We start from the raw sequence: 12,063 nt of genomic DNA on the forward strand, positions 1-12,063 counted from the left end.
TACATGTATATTGGAATACACATCCCATTTTATGAAACACTTTGCTTGACATGGAGACTTGATGTGACTGCTTCACAGTGTGCAGACATTACTGGATAAATCTGTTTTATGCTAAGTTATTCTATATACACTGAAGCATATTTACATATTACTTGGTTATCTGCAACTTTTGAGTGGAACTTGGAACTCTGCAAATTGTGCAAGGTTCTGCAAACTTTATGGAATCCAACCCATTGCATTTCATTAATCTTATTTATCCAGTTTTTATATGAAATCAATCACTCATTTTATTTGTGCTATTTGCTGAAAAGAAGTTAGGTTAATACATTAGGCTGGATTCCAAAAAGCTATTTGCAGACATTTCAGCATGCCAAAGGAAGACTCCAGCACATCAGATGCATATGGGATTTCAGAAGATACACTGCAAGCAACCTGATTACTTAACTATTCAGTGAAGGATAATTAGGCATTCCATGCCTGGCAGTTGGATTCTAAAATACATAATGTATGCCCAACTCAACTTAAATGTGACAAACTGCAATTTGGACTCGGTTTCAGAAATCCTGTGTATTCTGTATAACATTGCAAGGAATGGAAGCTATTACCATGGTATAAAATGGAATCCATAATAATACCACCTAAAAACAATGCCACCTGCAGTGAGTGAACTGCAACAGGCTGTAGTACTGCAAGCCATTGAGGAGGATGTAGCTATTCACAGTAGAAGACAGCCAGCTAGAGTGAGAGCAAGGTTGCAATAAAGCCAACTGTCAGATTAACAAGTCACCAACAGGTACTATCTAGGCAGACAGCTGGTGCAGACTGTGTGCCCCATACATGTCTGTGTGTATATTTCAAGGAAACCCCATCCCTCTTGAAACAAAAGTTTGTCTCAGCCTAGGTGTACTTACATTTGGGACATTTCAAAGACACATGGGAAGTGCTGTAGGAGTGACACAGATAGCTGTCAGTCGTATACTGTCAAAATTCTTGCTAGCAATGTGCAACAAGGTGGATGACTACATACACTTTCCATCTATCCCCATGGAGATGGAGCATAGAACTGTTATGTGCCAGTTCTATAACCATGCACACTTCCCACATATACGTCATGCAATAGACTGCACCCACATCCCTATCAAGACCCTAGATTAACCAGAAACAGACAGATACATCAGCAGAAAGGGGTGGCCATCCCTGAACTACCAGTTCATGTGTGCAGCGGATGGCAGCATAACAAACATCATGGCAACACACCCTAGAACTGTTCAGGATACTGCCATATGGAGGTGAAATATCGGTAGGAATACTACTGGGTAAGTAAAGGAACACATGTAAGATGTAAGGTAAGGACATCCTTCCCAACAATATCCATGCTGACAACATATATGTTTACTCCCCACAACTAGTGACTGTGGTTATCCACTTGGGCCATGGCTAATGACCCCATACAGTGAAACATCAAGCTCTGCAGAGGAGACCTACCATAGAGTGCATGCAGCAACATGAAATACCATTGAGCAAGTGTTTGGTGTACTGAAAGCTAGGTTTAGAAGTCCAGACACATCTGGAGTTGCACTGCAATGCACATCTGTGAAGGCAGCACAGATGAGAGCTGTGTACGCCATGCTACACAATATGCTAACAAAAGTATATGGTGGTCTTCCAACTGCAGGTGTGGGTAAATGGTTTACTATCAAATGGGCGATCGGGCTTTGTTCAATTTACATTAGTCTGAACGGCCAATTTAATAGTATCAAAAGAAAGAAAAAATAAATGTTGAAATGCACAACAGCAAATGTACTACAGCATTTGCTGTTGTGAATTTCAGCATTTTAATGCAGATTACACTATAGTGGGGATAGGGAAATGAACCCTTTCCCTCACTGTAGTGCAATTTTGGAGTTTGTATATATAAGCAGCAAGGGATGTGGGGGGCACAGGGGAGATTTCCCCCTACAAAAACATTTGTTTACTGTGTGTTGCACAGTAGTGGCAGTTGCAGAAGTATGGAGAATGTTTGAATTGTGTTGAATTTGACATTCTCTACTTCCACATTCAATTTTTGTGTCGGTCAATTTTTTTTTTTTCAGTTATCCAATTCATTGAAAAGATAACTCACATAAAGTGTGATCAGTGAAATGATAGTAAACCAGGTAAACTATCCCAATAACCCCAGATGTCTGAAGATGACATCCCACAGGTATCAGTAGAGAAACAGGAATACACAGGGGGCAGAAGACAAAGGTATGAGTGACAGAGGGCGTGACCAAAAGTCCAGGCCTAGGCAGCATGGCATCATCTGACACACAAATTTGAGTCATGACAAGTCAAATTTACAGAAGTACTCACCTTAAACATTGATGTTCAGTTGTTGCCCCCCCTCAGCAGCACATGACAGATATTTGCTTTTCACAGCTATGATTTTGATTACTGGCACACATCACATATGGTGGTACAGTGGACTGTGGTCATAATGTATTGTAATGTTTCATGAAGACTGTTTTCTGCCTGTTCTTTGTGTTACAGTGGGTATGTTATGTAGAAAGGTAGTATCAGATATGTATATGAAATTTATATCCTGTTTTGTGGTTCATTTTGATAGACCATGGGACTCATGGAAGAGCATAAATCAGACTTAGGTGACAAATACATGCCAGACCACTGCCAGAGTCTTCCAATGAAGACAACCATGATGATGACAATGAGAAAGCTGGAACTGCATGTGCCTTTATCCCTGCTGCACTCCAGAGAATAAGGCACTAGGAACAACAGTGAGACAATTATTGGGGGCAGACGCAGGAGGTAATGACTGATGTGTTTTTTACACAAATGAGGGACATGGTGGGATATTATTTTCAGGAAATGGCATGGGCTATGTCTGATTCATTCAAGGAGATAGCCCAAAAGATCATTCACAAAGTTCATTCTCATCAGGCTAGTCTCTCAGGTCTGTAAGTATTGTTTCTGCGATCCAAATTGTGTAATGCTGCTAACATGCTGTTGGCAATATTGGTGAGTGGACTGTATATGCACCCTTGTGCATGAATACCATTTAACTGCCAAGCTTAAGTGTTACAGGTCCAAACAAACAATGAAAATATCATGTGACATTTAATTATGTTTCAACATGTACATGATGCACATTAATACATTAGAGTTTCCTTCCATATTTAGGTGTTAGACATCTTGGCAATTAACATGCATCTACTGCTGCTACAGTTCCATTGCATACATGTGTGCTAGTGACAGAAACTCACAAACAACATGGTGGACATAGTCCATCCCTACCATGGTGGTATGCTCAAGATTTGTGCTTTGCTATATTATGTATGTGCAACAGAGGGACATATCCTAGTCCATATGTTTTGGATGACATTTGTCATGCAGACCCATATGCATGATGTCATTTTGTGTGGCATGTGCAGACAATACTGATGCCATGTTGAGTCATATTATATTTGGGCAGTCCTCCTTTACTGACTGCATGGACTGCCAATATGACATTCATGTATAAACCATGATAATGATAATTTATTCAGTAACTGTATGGTATGCCATGTTTGGTCTATGTTACATTTTCACATCCATTCATTATTCACATAAATTCACAACTTTCAGCAAATGGTGTCTGCATTCAATAATGTATGTACATGTTGTGACATTCGGTCACTACCCCACTGGACTACCAACAATAATGTGATGTCCCCGCTATCCTGGGGCAGTAACTAAGAAGCTTCAATTCTTACTACTGACTCGAATGTGAGACTGTCACTTAAGCAGGAGTAAAATTTCACAATTTCACCTAAGAGCACAACAGGAATGTGCTCTATAGCTTGGGACTGGACTGTATACTTCTGTCCACCCTTAATGTAACTCCTTATTACACACTTCAGAACAGTGTATCCCCATTTAAGACCTCTGATACACTCACACTTAAATAGATTAAAACACACACATCCAAACACTTCTGGGAAAGCCTGACACAGATTTACAATGGTGTTCCTTCCCCAAAATACAGTAAGATGCTGCCACCAATCACAGAGATTATATGCCCCTTTAAAAGGCTGTCCAGTTATGAAAATTAGATTTTAAAACAAATGATAACAAATGGCCTAAAGCAAGGAGACTTTCAGAGTGGCCCAGGAAGTTTTTAAAGCAGGTATAAGCACTCTTAAATCACTAAAGAAAACAGTGATTGATGAGCCACAATATAAGTTAATAAAATATTTAATAATCAGCAAAATGATTAAAAATATAAAGCAGTAATTTCCAATAAACAAAAAGAACTCAATCACCAGGAAAATGATATCAATACTGTAGGATAGAAATCCAACATTTAGAAAAACTTTAATTGATCAGTTATAATTTTCCTATCTGATTAAAGAACACGGTCCCTGATATAAACTAAATTATTACAACAGAGCAAAGGCAGGCTTACAGTTCTTGGTGAGTCCTTTGGGTATCCACTGCACAGTACAACTGTGAACAACTGACAACTACAACTGGCAACTGGTAACAACTGTCTTCAGCAGGCTCTTTTATAGACAAGCCTGTCACAACTGTTTCAGTTGTAATTTTCATTTCATATTTTGAAAATCAGCCAACAGCTGTTTAATAAAGTTCCTTCCTGTCTTAAACCCACTAACAGACACATAGCAACTGTCAAAATTTTGATGACATCATCTGCAGATCAGCTAATTCTGAGACAGTTTGCATTTAGAATCTTCTTCACAAATATGCACAGTTAGAAAATGAAAAGGAACACTGTTCAAGTCTTTAAAACATTCTGTACAAACAGATTATAAATCAACATGTGAGAAATTATTTACAATATCATAGCTAGTAATACTGGCATATAATACATAGGTTAATCTGAAATTATGCATAAAAACTTCAGCTAGACATGCAAGCACAGATGACAGTGTTTAATTTCTTCACATATGTCTCTGCACATAGTCCAATCCATAGTGAAACACCATTGTACCTTTGTCGTGTGAGCAGTCTCTGAGTTAACACATCCATCCATCCATCCTCACATACTTTTTCTATTTTTGCACATGGGGTCGGGTTGTCACTTAAGCAGTGGCAGTCATCTTTAGTCAAGATTTACATCACCTGGTGGCTAGCCCTGCTGCTATAGTTCATTTGTACCACACACTCTCACCTATTTAACACTGATGTGCTATAATGATGCCCACAGGACTGTCCTTTGCTCACTAATGACCAGGGTCTGTGACATATAACTGCAGTTTTTATTCCACATTGGCATGATTGTATATGAGTATGTGATTGTTGCTGATGTTACATGATTGCACAATAGTGTGTATGAGTGATTTATACATCCCCATTTTTGTTGACGTCAGCAATGCAGTCTGTCCATGTGGCATATACTTGCTATTTGCTTAAATGTATTTTGGGTTGGCTCTAACAGCACTCTTACCAAGGAGCCCAGTCTGCGTATTCCTTATCTTTGCTATTGCTATGCAGTTGTAGGCAACACACAGTAGAAAATATTCCACTTGCCTCTTCTTTTCCTCTTCATTTCCACAATGCTATGTACAATTCATTAATCATTTTCTGTACCTTACCAAGATGAATGCACCTGTAAAGCATGCACACTCAGTTGCATTCCTAAAGCTATTTGTTGATAATGCAGCATGTCAAAGGAAGGTCAGTTTACCAGCTGTGTGTGTACACAGTTTCAGAAGGCAAGCTGCAAGCAGTCTGAGTACTTATTTATTTGGTGTAGGGTAATTACAGATTCTGCACATATCCACTAGATTCCAAAACACATTGTGCACACCCTGTGCAACTTAAGTGCAACAAAGTGCAATACCAACCCTGTTTCCAAAATCCTCAGTGAATGCCATACTGTAGCACAAGGAATTGAAGCTATTCCCATGGAATTCTGTGGAATCCATAGCAATACTGACAAAAAAGAAAAATACTACCTGCAGTGAATGAACTTCAACTGGCTATAATCCTACAAGCTATGGAGGAGGATCTGGTTGTACATCCTAGAAGGCAGCCAGCTAGACAGAAAGCTAGGTAACAACTATACCAACTCTCTGATCAAAAAATCATTAATGGCTACTTCTTATATAGACATGCTGGTGCAGGCTATGTGCCATATATGTGTCCCACACATCTGTGTGCACATTGCGAAGCAACCCCATACCTCTTGAAACAAAAGGGTGTCTGAGCATCCAGGACATTCCAGTGACATATGGGAGATGCTGTAGGAGTGTCACAGACAGCTGCCCGTCATATCCTTGCACAATTCCTGGCAGCAGTATGCACAAAGGCAGATGAATGTATACACTTTTCATCTACACCCACAGAGTTGTGAACTGTTGTGCACCATTTCTATTAACACTGCAAACTTTCATCATGTTCTTGGTGCAGTAGACTGTACTTAGATTCATAGTAAGACCTCCATGTACCCAGAAGCAGAAAAATAAAATAGAAAGAAGTGGCCATCCCTGAACTATCAGGTGATCAGAGCAGCAGATGGCAGCATAACAGACATCATGGTGCCATGACCCAGAAGTGTCAGTGATGCTGCCATGTGGAGGGGAAAGTGGTCTGAGGGCTGAATTCTAGCAAGGTGAAATGTCTGAGGGACTACTACTGGGTTAGTACAGGAACACAGCTAGGCTGTTAGCTAAATACATCCCTGTCAAACTATTCATGATGGCAACATATGTTTCCTCTCCCCACAGCAGGTGACTGTTATTATCCACTCAAGTCATGGCTAATGACCCCCTTACAGGGAACTTTTCAGCCAGATGTCTGGGTACATCGGGGGGGTGCACTGCAATACACACCTGAAAAGGCAGCACAGATGATTACTGTGTGTGCCATGATGTTCAATATGCTGACAACAGCACATGGTGGTCTTCCCACTGCAGGTGTGAGTGAACTATGCCAAGGGCTCCAGTTGTCTGAAGATGGCATTCTGCAGCTATCAGAGGAGGATTGGGAGAATAAAGAAGGCAGAAGAAAGAAGCTTGAGTGATGGAGGCTCAGGCAACACAGCAGCATCTGATACACACCTTTGAGTCATGACAAACCACACATACAGAAGTGCACACCTTAAATATTTATGTTCGGGTGTTGCCCCACCACAGCAACACAGACTGCATCTAATGACAAATACCCACTAGATGTACACACTGAGCATCAGACATAACATGATTCTAATATATAACAGTATGAATATATACAATTCTATCACAAAATGAACCATCAACTAAGGCCACAAGTGACAAAAGTATGCATACAGACTCATAGTGGTGTATGTGTGTATGGCAGATAACAATGTACATACCTTTGTGAAACCAGTTCCTATCCCTCCACTTTCAAATGATGCAAACATGTAACCAAGTAAGGACATACTGCAGAACTGCTGTCAATTTCCCAGGCAACATATATAGATGTAAAGTATGAATAAAGTGTCATATACTGAATTGAGTCACCTATTGTTAGTAAAGATATCAGACTCCTGTGGCATCAGACTTCACAACAACCACAGACAGATTACATCATCAGTGGTCTGCACAGCAATCATCATCTCCATGGGCTGAGACTAACACTACATGACATAGTGGATCAACTGTCAGGCTTACTCTAACATGGTCTAGGGTACTCAAGCTGATGGCAAACACCAAGGGTCCTGGCTGCCCCTACCATATATGGAAACATGACCCAGGTTACATGAGAGTGGAAACTGATGGGGTGATGACAGCATATCGAGACATACTGTAGGAAGGAGCATGGGTGTGAGTTGACTGGTCATGACTGCAAGGCCCACGCTGGTTTGGTCAGCAGCAGATGTATGTGCATGTTGCAGCACAGACATTGATACCTGATGGGTAGGGGTTGGCCTACTGAGAGAGGGCCTACCACTTGAATGTGTCACTCAGCTAAGCACAGATAAGGCACACAGAACACAGCTCATACGATGGCACTGATGTAGTACAGCCATAACCAAGGATTCAATGGACTGTGTCACAGATAACATGCATTCTTTCTGTGCAACCAGAGCCTTCATAACCTCACCATGTCTGTGCTCCTGTCCTTAATGCAGCACACCCAGCTTGTGTGCAACATGATCCATGGTGTAGACAAGTGTACAAAAGTCAGATCCATGACATCTCTGGAAATGTTCATATACCTGTAGGAGAAGGCAGACACCATCTGACTTATGCCCATGCACACCTGCTATATATCTTTGTCTACTGTATTGGGCAGTATTGCTATATTGCATGAAAGCATCGACATCACCAGCAGACTCAACATGGGGCAGTGGTCCACAGGCCTCACCCTAACCCCATCTGATGTCCTCACATTGTTAGAATGGCTGGTCAAGTTTTTCTCCACATCTGAGGCTACAGCCTCATTCATGCTGTCATCATCTGGGCCCAACTGAATCACCAAGTATGTGTCCTGCATGCCATGGAACATGCTACCATATTGAGACACATTAGATCCCACATCAGGATCAGTTAATGGACTAATGGAGGATAAAGGCAGTAGACATGATAAAAGAAGAGACAGATGACATACTTTTTTTATATTGCACTTCATTTTCCATAAATTTGTCAATCTAAGTATATACACATATATTTCTAATGAATAATGATAACATAGGTCTATAAGGTGGGAAACATTCCACAACACCAATGTTAATAGGTGCAAAATTACATTCACAGCTACCTGTGAGGCAGGTATACCTGAAAGTCAAAATAGTTATGTGCACACAGCTTTTAAGTCTGGCTTGTGCCATACAGATTTAATGAGGTTCATTACAATTCAGGGTTTTGGAATCCAATTTGTACACATCTGCATAACTTCTCAAAATTCGGAACATTACAAATAGGTCAGTGTAATAGGAAGGTGCTCTGTGCAAACACCCAATAAGTATCATTAAATGGGACCATATGTAGCAAGTGTCTGTTATCTTCCAATAATCTGATACTATCCCATAAGCACCACTTTCAAATTGTGATTTTGATACATTTATACATCAGACCATTGCTACCTGTGAACTGCGCAGGACCTCAGGGAATAATTTATTGAATTCTGATCTAATGACCTTATCAACATTATCATCGGGATGGCTACTTCCAGGAGGCTTTCATGCATCCTGCTGCCCAATTGGACCATGGAGATGGCCATCCAGATGCTAACTGTCTATGCTGGAGTGAAGCATTGCTTAAGACCCAGACCACAGAACTTCGTGATGATGGACATCTGGAACCAGATAGTGAGGGAGCATGGATGTAGTACAGGAATCTACAGGACTGGAATGCAGGGTTACCACTGTTATGATGGCCTGCATTGAAAGAATGCTAAGGATCTTCATTTGAGAGTCACTGAGGTGTGAAGAGAGCCAGTGGATGCCTACAGTAATGTCAAAATCCTAAGTGTAGCTGTACATTCCTGAGGAAATCAGAGACATAGCAGTCACCAATATGTCAGATATATGCCTTTTAAATGCATTGTCTAGCTGTTCTGACAACTAGCTCATCTGGATAACCAAGAAGGGAAGGTGACTGTTCTCTTTGTAATTATCGGTTGGATTTCCATGGGTTCTGTTTAATGTTGTTTATCATGTACATACTATTAAACATTTTTGATGTTTCTGTTTTTCAACATATAAGTACATCATTTGACATATCCAGTATGGTTTGTATCATTAATGTTTATAGTGCTTTGGATGCTGATAATCACGCATTTTTCCTTTATCCATAATACTTTGAGAATATAGCACTGTCTACTTGTGTATGTATGAATAGTATCTCAAACAGACAACCCTTAGTCCAGTCTGCTTAACAAAATGCACAATATTATTGTTTAAAACAAGATGAATGCAATCTGAGTGTCTACCCATATGTTCTACATTGTAAAACTTGATGCTATCTGGCAGTTGTGTGGAGCATGAGAGCTTATAGTGTTTAGGTGCTGGATGTTTGGGTATTCCTCCGTTATTTGCAGGAATACATATACACACACACAATAGTAGTCTGTTAAGAAGGAAAGTGTTGTACTTGTGTTATCTCATCCTGTACAGCAACAGACCAATGTGCATATATCATGGCTAACTGTGGGTTCAAATCTACATAAGTGATAGTTCTCATTAAATTTTAATCAATGTGTCTATGTAAAAGTTTTGAAAATGTTTGTATAGATACCTGCTTGTTGATATTTACAAGTATTTTACACATGCTTACAAGTGTAGCATTTATTGTTCAGATTTCTATGAATATCTCCATTATCCACAATGTTCTGCCAAGTACAGCTCTTTTGCAACAGATTATGTATAAAGCATATAACATAATGAATGAGATAGTGCAGCAAAATGAATGTGGAATATCATAATACTAGCAAACTGAATTTAGCATATAACTGTCAGGGGAAATCAGTAAAACCTACAGAATATTTTTTTCCATGTAAGCATCGTACTGTGATGCGTACATGAGCGTAAACAATTTTAGATTCAGTAAGTGTTGCTTAGCGGCATGCAAGCACGCACAAACAGGGAAAGTTCTATGGAATGCAAATTACCTAATAAGCAGTTGAATTTCATGCAAATGACCCAGGTGGAGCGATCCAACAAGCAGAAAGGCATGCGTGTAGACTCTGTGTCAGTGTCTGTAGTATATGAGGAATATTTCTGTGTACAGGAGTATACACGGACAGAAGGGGATGCAAAAGTCCACAGGTATGGACATAACTCCCCAGAAAATGTTAGAATGTATACATATATGTGCAAAAGGTGTATTGTAGATGTCTGAAAAAGAAAGGGGAATATGTAAAATTAATATTTTTTTTTAATAATTTTGGCATGTTTGCCCTGTGTTCCACAGTGTGCAAACATGCTTAACAGAAATAAAAAGAAAAATTATCATATGTTTTCTACAAATATACTATAGGACCTTGTGTCGGCTCCATACAATGGTTCATATGTGCTGTCACCAAGCTCACACAGCTATGAACTATGTAGATTCTACGCTGTCAGCACAGATGTCTATGTAAATGAGTTGGATGTCCTAAGTTTCTAAAAGAAGCAACCGTACCCGCATATCCACTTCATGTAGGCTTCTACATGATGTTGATATTCCCAGAGAATGTGTATGACATCAGGGAGGTGTGTCCCAGTATTTTCTGAGTTCTTTGTGCCCAGCACATGTGTTTGCTCATCTCGCCACTTAGACTACCCACCTGACAGTGATGATGTAGACATATGTCTAGGAAAACCGGATATCTTCAATAAATATATAAGCTAGATTGCATACCACTGCACAGAGCAGTGTGGTAGGTACTAAAGTAGGGCTTCTAAATAATGTTAATTATATTGTAGGCAGGTGAACTGCATCATAATTAGCCAAACCTACACAATGAACCTAAAGCAGAACTGTATAACATATGCATATACCCTACATTCTGTTTTTCCCACAATACCCTGGACCATTGGACTAGAGACTTGGGAATTTTAATGGGAATAATGCTAGGGGCTGCTGCAGGTCTGCTACATCTGTATGTGCTAGATGCTGAAGTCAGTGTTGCTGGTGCTGCTGACAACAGGCCTAGGCTGAGAAGAAGAGTGTTTAGACCCAGGGTAACCTTCCAGGAGGTACATGAGCTGGAGATTGTAGTGTGCTACAGGGTGGACATGGACATACTACAAGAACTCACTGGGCTCTGCCAACCTGAAATCAGAGCCAGCACAAACAGAGGGAAACCCATTCCAGTGGAAATTAAGGTATGTGTAGTCCTTAGGATACTAGCTACAGGTACTTTTCAAAGACCAACTGGGGAGATGATGGGGGTGCCATAGTCATGTGCTTTCAGGATACTCCACCAGTTCTTGGATGCTATGCTCATACATGCTAGTGAGCACATATATTTTTCTCTTTCTACTGAAGAGAGGGTCAGCAATATGCAACACTTCTACCATGTACCACACTACCCTGAAGTACTGGGTGCCATAGATTGCACACATATACACATCAAGGCACCACCTGGTGAGGAGGGTAGAATATGTCAACTGCAAGG

Source organism: Protopterus annectens, chromosome 7.part0 (genome assembly GCF_019279795.1).
Source record: "Protopterus annectens isolate FY-2018-M chromosome 7.part0, PAN1.0, whole genome shotgun sequence".
Lineage (NCBI taxonomy): Eukaryota > Metazoa > Chordata > Ceratodontiformes > Protopteridae > Protopterus > Protopterus annectens.